The following is a 10,333-nucleotide window of genomic DNA, read 5'->3' on the forward strand; positions in this document are numbered from 1 at the left end:
CCTGGGTCCAGAATTGGTGGGTTCTTGGTCTTGCTGACTTCAAGAACGAAGCCGCAGACCCTCGCAGTGAGTGTTACAGTTCTTAAAGATGGTGTGTCCAGAGTTTGTGCCTTCCGATGTTTGGACGTGTTCGGAGTTTCTTCCTTCCGGTGGGTTCGTGGTCTCGCTGGCTTCAGGAGTGAAGCTAAGCTGCAGACCTTCGTGGTGACTGTTACAACTCTTAAGGTGGCACATCTGGAGTTGTTCATTCCTCCTGGTGGGTTTGTGGTCTCGCTGGCCTCAGGAGTGAAGCTGCAGACCTTCAAGGTGAGTGTTACAGCTCACAGTGGACCCAGAATGAGCAGCAGCAAGATTTATTATAAAGAGCAAAATACAAAACTCCCACACTGCGAAAGAGCACCCAAGAGGATTGCCACTGCTGGCGCTGGCAGCCTGCGTTTATTCCTGTATCTGGCCCCACCCACATCCTGCTGATTGGTCTATTTTACAGAGAGCTGATGGACCATTTTGACAGAGTGCTGATTGGTGCGTTTACAATCCTTTAGCTAGACACACAGTGCTAGACAGAAGTGTTCTCCAGTAAGGACTGGTGTATTTACAAACCTTGAGCTAGACAGAGTACTGATCAGTGTATTTACAAACCCTGAGCTAGACACAGAGTGCTAAGAGTGCTAGACAGAAAAGTTCTCCAAGTCCCCACTAGGTTAGCTAGATACAGAGTACTGATTGGTGTATTTACAAACCTTGAGCTAGACACAAAGTGCTAAGAGTGCTAGACAGGAAAGTTCTCCAAGTCCCCACTAGGTTAGCTAGATACAGAGTACTGATTGGTGTATTTACGAACCTTGAGCTAGACACGGAGTACTGATTGGTGCATTTACAATCCCTCAGCTAGACATAAAGGTTCTCCATGTCCCCACCAGACTCAGGAGCCCAGCTGGCTTCACCTAGTGGATCCCCCACTGGGGCTGCAAGCAGAGCGGCCTGCCAGTCCCGCGGTGCACCTGCACTCCTCAGTCCTTGGGCGGTCCATGGGACCAAGCGGCATGGCGCAGCGGGCAGCGCTCCTCTGGGAGGCTCGGGTAGCGCAGAAGCCCACGGAGGGGTGCAGGGAGGCTCGGGAATGGCAGGATGCAGGTCCCGAGCCCCCGCCCTTCGGGAGGCAGCTGAGGCCCGGAGAGAATTCAAGGGCAGCGCCGGCGGTCCGGCACTGCGGGGACATGGCGCACCCTCTGCAGCTGTTGGCCCAGGTACTAAGCCCCTCACTACCCGGTGCTGAGTGCGGGCACCGCCGAACCCACGCCCACAGGGAACTCGCGCTGGCCCGCGAGTGCCGGGCGCAGCCCCGGTTCCCGCCCGCGGCTGTCCCTCCACACCTCCCGGCAAGCAGAGGGAGCCAGCTCTGTCCTCGACCAGCCCAGAGTGGCTCCCACAGTGCAGTGGCAGGCTGAAGGGCTTCTCAAGCGCCACCAGAGTGGACGCCGAGGCCCAGGAGGCGCAGAGAGCGAGGGCTGCTAGCAGGTTGTCACCTCTCAGTCCCAGCTACTCGGGAGGCTGAGGCAGGAGAATGGCGTGAACCCTGGAGGTGGAGGTTGCAGTGAGCTGAGATTGCGCCATTGCACTCCACCCTGAGGGACAAAGTGAGGCTCTGTCTCAAAAAAAAAAAAAAAAAGAAAAAGAAAAAAAATAGGAAGCACGCTAAGAATGTGCGTTTAGAGGTGGTGTACATTTTCAGCATTATAAATGAATTGAGATTAGTAGCAATAGTTTTTTTGGTCCATAGATTTTTGGTATCTTAACTAGTTTTGGATCTCTTCCACTAAAGAGATTGCCTGTGGAACCTTGTTAGAAATGTAAGTACTGAAGGCAAACTGCTTGGGTTTGAATTTTGTTCTGTCCCTTGCACCCTGCCTGGGTTCAAATCCTAGCTCTGCTTAGTAAGTTCTTTTAAGGGGGTGATCTTCGAGCAAATGTCTTAGCTCCTGTTTTCCCAAGTAAATGGACAGAGTAGTTGCTACCTTGTGAAAGATTCACGTAATTGACCAGCATTTACCAAGGAGCATCAGTGTTTAGTTTTAGTCATTGGTGATTGTGTAGTTGGACTGTGAGGCGGTGCTGGGGTGCGGGGTGGTGTGTGTGTGTAGCACTTAATTGCATGCGGAAAGGAAAAGATACTTTTGATGACCGAGAGGCAGCTTTTCTCTGCTTTTGTATCAAAAGGGAAGAAGGGAGTTTGGAGAGGGAAAGGAATTCTGTTCAATACTAAGCTCTCTTCCTCAAAATCAGAGGTACATAGAATGTGTAATAATTTACAGAATTTCTAGACTTGAGCAATCTGATTTTTAAAAATTTTTTTTATTTTTTCAGGTCGAGGCTGAGCTGGAGTTAATCTGTGGCGACATGCTGGAGGTACTAGACAAACACCTCATTCCAGCAGCTACCACTGGTAAGTCCAAGGTTTTCTATTATGAAATGTAGGTTATATACTAGAAAGGAAAATGTAAGATTCAAAGTTGGCCTTTTTAGAATCATGACTTTCTTTTATGTAGGTTTCCAATTTTTATTTAAAAATAATTGTTTAATGTTAGAAGGATAGTTGATGTTGGAATAAAAAGATGGTCAGGCTATTATAAAAATGCATTAGCTTTTGCTTTAGTTATTTATATTCTTTTGCTTTCATGGAACCTATCTCATTTCCCTCCCCCAAACGGCCACACATTGCACAGTCCTGGCTGAATGTTTCGTGTAGAAATTTTATGTTATGATTCATACACTTGTGGCATTTCTTGGAACCACTTGCTTGTTTAATTCTAGTCTATGGAGTGATAATTTTGTTGATACTTGGAAGCTCCTCAGTTAATTTCTGTGGGATTTTTGGTTATATTTAATAAGGAAAATAATAGGAAATATCCAAGAAAAAAAGAAACAAAGCCAATTATTCTTGAGAGTGTTTAAAATTATTGAAGTACACTTGTTAGTTCTTAGTATAGAACCTACATTTCATAATAGGAAACCTTGGACTTGCCAGAGTGGTAGCTGCTGGAATGAGGTGTTTGTCCAGTGCATCCAGAACGTCACCACAGATTAACTGTAGCTCAGTCTAAACCTAAAAAAAAAAATAAATTTTAAAAAATCAAATTGTTGAAGTCAAGAAATTCTGCAAATTATTACACATTCTGTGTACCTCTGATTTTGAGGAAGAGAGCTTAGTATTGAACAAAATTCCTATGCCTTTCCAAAACTCCCTTCTTCCCTTTTGACACAAAAGCAGAGAAAAGTGACTTCTCCCTTATCAAAAGTATCTTTTCCTTTCTTAAGTGCTACACACACACACCACCCCCCACCCCAACCCTCTCACAGTCAAATACAGAATCACCAATGACTAAAACTGAAGGCTGATGCTACTTGGTAAATACTGGTCAATTACATGAATCCTTCCACAAGGTAGCAACTATTGTGTCCATTTACTTGGGAAAACAGGAGCTAAGACATTTGCTCGAAGATCATCACCTTAAAAGAACTTACTAAGCAGAGCTAGGATTTGAACCCAGGCAGGGTGCAAGGGATAGAACAAAATTCAAACCCAAGCAGTTTGCCTTCAGTGCTTCCATTCCTAACAAGGTTCCACAGGCAATCTCTTCAGTGGAAGAGATCTAAAACTAGTTAAGATACCAAAAATCTAGGGACCAAAGTAACTATTGCCACTCATTTCTATTCATTTATAATGCTGGAAATGTACATACCACTTCTAAAGGCATATACCCAGTTTGTTGCTTTTTTTTTTTTTTTTTTTTTTTTGAGAGGGAGTCTCACTCTATTGCCCAGGCTGGAGTGCAGTGGCAGGACCTCGGCTCACTGCAAGCTCCACCTCCCGGGTTCACGCCATTCTCCTGCCTCAGCCTCCAGAACAGCTGGGACCACAGGCACCCGCCACCATGCCCTGCTCATTTTTTGTTTTTTTAGTAGAGATGGGGTTTCAACGTGTTAGCCAGAATCATCTCGATATCCTGACCTCGTGACCTGGGCCTCCCAAAGTGATAGGATTACAGGCGTGAGCCACCACGGCCTGCCTTTTTGTTTTGCTTTTGTTTTTGTTTTGTTTCGTTTCCCCATTTTTTTTTTTTTTGTTTTGTTTTTTTTTTGAGACGGAGTCTTGCACTGTTGCCCAGGCTGGAGTGCACCATCCCCGCTCACTGCAAGCTCCACCTCCCGGGTTGAGGCTATTATCTTGCCTCAGCCTCTATAGTAGTTGGGACTACAGGCACCTGCCACCACGTCCGGCTAATTTTTTTTTTTATTTTTTATTTTTTTTATTTTTAGTACAGACAGGGTTTCTCTTCACGTCGTGATCCGCCCGCCTCGACCGCCAAAACTACTGGAATTACAGGCATGTGCCACCACACCTTGCCAATAGACTCTATTTTTTTATTTTTTTTTATTTTTTTTTATTTATTTTTTTATTTTTATTTTTTCTTTTTGTTGAGACAGAGTCTCGCTTTGTCGCCCAGACTGGAGTGCAGTGGCCGGATCTCAGCTCACTGCAAGCTCCGCCTCCCGGGTTCACGCCATTCTCCTGCCTCAGCCTCCCTAGTAGCTGGGACTACAGACGCCCGCCACCTCGTCCGGCTACGTTTTTGTATTTTTTAGTAGAGACGGGGTTTCACCGTGTTAGCCAGGATGGTCTCGATCTCCTGACCTTGTGATCCGCCCGTCTCGGCCTCCCAAAGTGCTGGGATTACAGGCTTGAGCCACCGCGCCTGGCCCTATTTTTTTAAAAAAATTATTTTTTGTAGAGATGAGGTCACACTTCGTTGCTTAGGCTGGTCTTGAACTCCTGACTTTAAGTGGTCCTTCCATTTTGGCCTCCCAAAGTGCTGTGATTTTATGTGTGAGGCACTGCACCCGGCCTCAGTAGGCTTTTATGGCTTATGCCTTCTGTCCTTTTAAAACTATTTCAACTTAATTTTCTACTCTAATTGTTTGTTGTAGTTTATATATATATGTAAGTGTATATATATTTGTAGGGTGTGTAAATATAGTGTGTGCATATATATATAGTATCTGTGTATATGTGTGTGTGTCTGTGTGTGTGTATATATATAGATATATATATATACACACACACACACATTTTTTGTTTTTTCGAGATAGGGTCCATTCTGTCACCCAGGCTGGAGTGCAGTGGTGTAATCATAGCTCACTGCAGCCTTGACCTTCTGGGCTCAATTGATCTGCCCGCCTCAGCCTGCTGAACAGCTGGGACAACAGGTGTACCACCACCATATCCAACTAATTTTTTTTTTTTTTTTTTTTGTAGAGGTGGGATTTTGCCATATTGCCCAGGCTGGTCTTGAACCCCTGGGCTCAAGCGATCTGCCTACCTCAGCCTCCCAAAGTGTTAATATTACAGGTGTGATCCGCTGTGCCCGGCCTATATTACTATGTCGTATGCTGCAGAACCTCTTTTGGAAACAAACTGGGATATAAATAATACTCAAGTGTGACTTTCAGGAACTTATTCTTCACAGTAAGACAATGCCATTGAAAGTTACTGTGTTTCATAAGAAGGGGTAGTACTGGCTCGACATTTATTTTTGCTTTTCCATTCTGAGGATGGGAGGGAGAGGGATCTAAAATAAATTTTGAGTACCATTGCATTTGAACAATAATAGCTGATCAGCCTAATTCCTTTCAGAAGGGAAATCAGCATGCATGACATCATTTCTTGCCACTTAAATTAAAATTCTAAATTCGTGAGTTTGGCTCTTTAAGAGAAACCAGACCTACTTGACTGCAGTCATCCTAGCTGGCCATAAGACAGGAAGTAAAGGGCCAGGCGCAGTGGCTCACGCCTGTAATCCCAGCACTCTGGGAGGCTGAGGCGGGCGAATCACAAGGTCAGGAAAACGAGACCATCCTGGCTAACAGGGTGAAACCCCGTCTCTACTAAAAATCCAAAAGATTTAGCCGGGCGTGGTGGCAGGCACCTGTAATCCCAGCTACTCAGGAGACTGAGGCAGGAGAATGAACCCAGGAGGCGGAGCTTGCAGTGAGCCGAGATCGCCCCACTGTGCTCCAGCCTGGGCAACAGAGTGAGACTCCATCTCAAAAAAAAAAAAAAAGGACAGGAAGTAAACAGGTAACAGGCAGATGTTAAAAGCTTTGCTTCATTCTTGTGTTGAGAGGACCTTTTTGATTTTTTTCTCCCTCTCCCCAGGTAAATAATCCCAGCATCCTTGTGTTTTCATTCACGTAAGATTTAAAAACTTGCGGCAGGAGATTTTGTTTTGTTTCGTTTTGTTTCTTTTAGATGGAGTTTCGTTCTTGTTGCCCAGACTGGAGTGCAATGACACGATCTTGGTTCACCGCAACCTCTGCCTCCCGGGTTCAAGCAGTTCTCCTGCCTCAGCCTCCTCAGTAGCTGGAATTACAGGCATGCGCTGCTACTCCTGGCTAATTTTTTACTTTTAGTAGAGACGGGGTTTCTCCATGTTGGTCAGGCTGGTCTCAAACTCCTGACCTCAGGTAATCCACCCGCCTCGGCCTCCCAGAGTTCTGGGATTACAGGCATGAGCCACCACGCCTGGCCTGTGGCAGGAGTTTAAAAGTTAAAATGTACTTTATTTCTTTGTTTATTTTATTTTATTTTTTTTGAGATGGAGTCTGGCTCTGTTGCCCAATCTCAACTCACTGCAAGCTCCGCCTCCTGGGTTGTCGCCGTTCTCCCGCCTCAGCCTCCCGAGGAGCTGGGACTACAGTTGCCCGCCACCATGCCTGGATAATTTTTGTATTATTTTAGTAGAGACGGGGTTTCACCATGTTAGCCAGGAGGGTCTTGATCTCCTGACCTCATTATCCGCCTGCCTTGGCCTCCCAAAGTGCTGGGATTACAGGTATGAGCCACTGTGCCCGGCCACAAGTATCTATTTCTACCAAACACGGTTCAGTTCTCTGAGAAAGATTTCACAGTAACACGTAACATGGAACAGAAAGGTGCAGAATGTAGTCACTTTTTTGTGACTATTGCCGTTGGAAAAACTTTTTTTTTTGAAGATGGACTTTCGCTCCTCTCGCCCAGGCTGGAGTGCAGAGGTATAATCTCAGCTCACTGCAACCTCTGCCTCCCAGGTTCAAGCGATTCTCCTGCCTTAGCCTCCCGTTTAGCTGGGACTACAGGTATGCGCCACCACACCGGGGTATTGTTTTGTATTTTTAGTAGAGTTGGGCTTTCACCGTGTTGGCCAGGCTAGTCTTGAACTCCTGACCTCAGGTGATCTTCCCGCCTTGGCCTTCTAAAGTGCTGGTATTACAGTTGTGAGCCATTGTGCCTGCCCGGAAAAACTTTATTTTGACATAATTTCATACTTAAACAGTTTCAAGGGTAGTATAAAGAATTCCTATGCCAGGCTCAGTGGCTCATGCCTATAATCTCAGCACTTTGGGAGACCAAGGTGGGTGGATCATGAGGTCAGGAGTTTGAGACCAGTCTGGCCAACATAGTGAAACCCCGTCTCTACTAAAAATAGAAAAATTAGCCGAGCATGGTGGTGTGCTCCTGTAATCCCAGCTACTCAGGAGTCCTTATTTTATAAATGGAGAAACTAAAGCATAAAATCACATAGCTCACTTATTATCACACAATAAGTTAATGGTGGAAACACAGGCTTCCTTCTAGGACACTGCTACTTCCTCTGTCCTGTTGCTTAAAAACTGCACTTCTGCCAGGCACAGTGGTGCGTGCCTGTAGCCCAAGCTACTCAGGAGGCTGAGGCGGGAGGATCATTGGAGCCAAGGATTATTAATAGAATCTAGCCTTGACAACATAGTGAGACCCTGTCTCTAAAACAAAATAAAAGTCTTTAGCAGTTAGCCTATTTCACAGCATACATTTCTGATCTCCATGCATAACTAATTCAGGAAATAGATAATATTGTTATTTAAAATTTGTTTCTTATATGCTAATATTTTTCACTCCCTGCTAATATTTTTCACTTGTCTTCTACTCTTAGCCCCCATTCACTGGGGAGAATGGAAAGAAAACAACTGACAACATCCTCAAATGTAAACTCAATTTGCCTCCCTACCTCACACAAGAAGCCAGAGATCTGCTTAAAAAGGTAAGGTTCTTAAATGGTCACCAACACTATAAGATTCAATGACTAGGATTTAACTAGATAGAATTTAATGTATATTTTGAATAATACATATTGAACAAAAAAAGTCTTCAGTTTTTGAAGGCGAAGTACAGATTTATCTAACGACTTTCTTTTCATATTGGTTTTTATAATTCTTTTTTTTTTTTTTTTTTTTTTTTTTGTGACAGAGTCTCGCTCTATCACCCAGGCTGGAGTACAGTGGCGCGATCTTGGCTCACTGCAACCTCAGCCCCCCAGGTTCAAGCGATTCTCCTGCCTCAGCCTCTGGAGTAGCCGGGATTACAGGCGCCCGCCAGCACGCCTGGGTAATTTTTGTATTTTTAATAGAGACAGGGTTCCACCATGTTGGTCAGGCTGGTTTGGAATTCCTGACCACAGGTGATCCAGCTGCCTTGGCCTCCCAAAGTGCTGGGATTACAGACCCTTAAACAATTACTCAGTAGTAATTAGTAAACTCTATTTTCTTTTCTTTCTGAGATGGAGTCTTGCCCTGTCATCCAGGCTGGAGTGCAATGGCATGATCTTGGCTCACTGCAACCTCCGCCTCCCAGGTTCCAGTGATTGTCCTGCCTCAGTCTCCCTAGTAACTGGGATTACAGGTGTGCACCACCATGCCGGGCTAATTTTTGTATTTTTAGTAGAGAAGGGGTTTCACCATGTTGGCCAGGCTGGTCTCGAACTCCCAGCCTCAGGTGAACCACCTGCCTCAGCCTCCCAAAATGCTGGGATTACAGGCATGAGCCACCGTGCCCGGCCAGTAAACTATATTTTCTCAAGGCAAAGTAGACAAGCGAGTCTAAAAAGGAAAAAAATCAGTTTGACTAAGGTTCTTTATCCAGGCTTTTTTTCCTCTATCAAGCTGCTTCTCATCTGGGAGCTGGGCCTGGGGACCCTGGAGAAGTTCAAGTAGGGATTGGCATGTTTGGTGTTTTGTGGGGAAGATAGTGCTAGTTTTATGTATTTCTCAGGGTTATATGTAGTTGCTTTTAAGTTTAGCTTATTTTGTGACTTATAATTTCAAAAAGGTGATTAATTTCTCAATCCAGCAAAGTCTATTCCCCTCAACTTTTCTTTCTGCTTTTTTTTCCCCTAGGCTCATCCATTCTTTAGACACATTAACTGGGAAGAACTTCTGGCTGGAAAGGTGGAGCCCCCCCTTTAAACCTCTGTTGGTAAGTATACATGAAAGCATATAATTGGGTGCAAGGGCTCATACCTGTAATCCCAAAACTTTAAAGGGCTGAGGTGGGAGGATTGTTTGAAGCCAGGAGTTCAAGACCAGCATGGGCAACATAACAAGACTTCATCTCTACAAAACATTTAAAAGTTAGCTGGGCCGGGCGCGGTGGCTAAAGCCTGTAATCCCAGCACTTTGGGAGGCCGAGGCGGGCGGATCACGAGGTCAGGAGATCAAGACCATCCTGGCAAACACTGTGAAACCCAGTCTGTATTAAAAATACAAAAAATTAGCCGAGCGTGGTGGCGGGCGCCTGTAGTCCCAGCTACTCGGGAGACTGAGGCAGGAGAATGGCGCGAACCCGCGAGGCGGAGCTTGCAGTGAGCGGAGATCATGCCACTGCACTCCAGCCTGGGCGACAGAGGGAGACTCCGTCTCAAAAAAAAAAAAGTTAGCTGGGTGTGGTGGCGTGTGCCTGTGAGTCCCAGCTACTTGAGAGGCTGAGGCAGGTGGATCGCTTGAGACTTTTTTGGAATAAGAAAAAACGCGGCCGGGCCCGGTGGCTCACGCCTGTAATCCTGGCACTTTGGGAGGCCCAGGCGGGCGGATCACGAGGTCAGGAGATCGAGACCATCCTGGCTAACACGGTGAAACCCCGAATCTACTAAAAATACAAAAAATTAGCCGGGTGTTTTGGCGGGCGTCTGTAGTCCCAGCTACTCAGGAGACTGAGGCAGGAGAATGGTGGGAACCCGGGAGGCGGAGCTTGCAGTGAGCGGAGATGGGGCCACTGCACTCCAGCCTGGGCGACAGAGCCAGACTCCATCTCAAAAAAAGAAAAAAAAAGAAAAAATCTCAGAGCAGACAGAAACATTATTTTCATTAGCAGTTCAGAGATCTCTGGTTTATCCTCTCTTCAGCATCTTTGTTTTTATTTTTTATTTATTTTATTTTGAGATGGGGTCTCACTCTGTCACCCAGGAACCCAGCATGGAGTGCA

General features: G+C 45.6%; 1 long non-coding RNA gene across 1 annotated transcript; it reads left to right on the top strand.

Annotated features, from left to right (window-relative positions):
- The first annotated feature begins 2,364 nt into the window (after positions 1–2,364).
- Positions 2,365–9,383, top strand: LOC114673103 (uncharacterized). The gene is made up of 3 exons (XR_003723701.2): positions 2,365–2,446; positions 8,010–8,117; positions 9,250–9,383. It is a non-coding gene; the product is annotated as an uncharacterized LOC114673103 (long non-coding RNA).
- The last annotated feature ends 950 nt before the right edge of the window (positions 9,384–10,333 follow it).

The sequence above is a fragment of the Macaca mulatta genome, chromosome 16 (assembly GCF_049350105.2).
Source record: "Macaca mulatta isolate MMU2019108-1 chromosome 16, T2T-MMU8v2.0, whole genome shotgun sequence".
NCBI lineage: Eukaryota > Metazoa > Chordata > Mammalia > Primates > Cercopithecidae > Macaca > Macaca mulatta.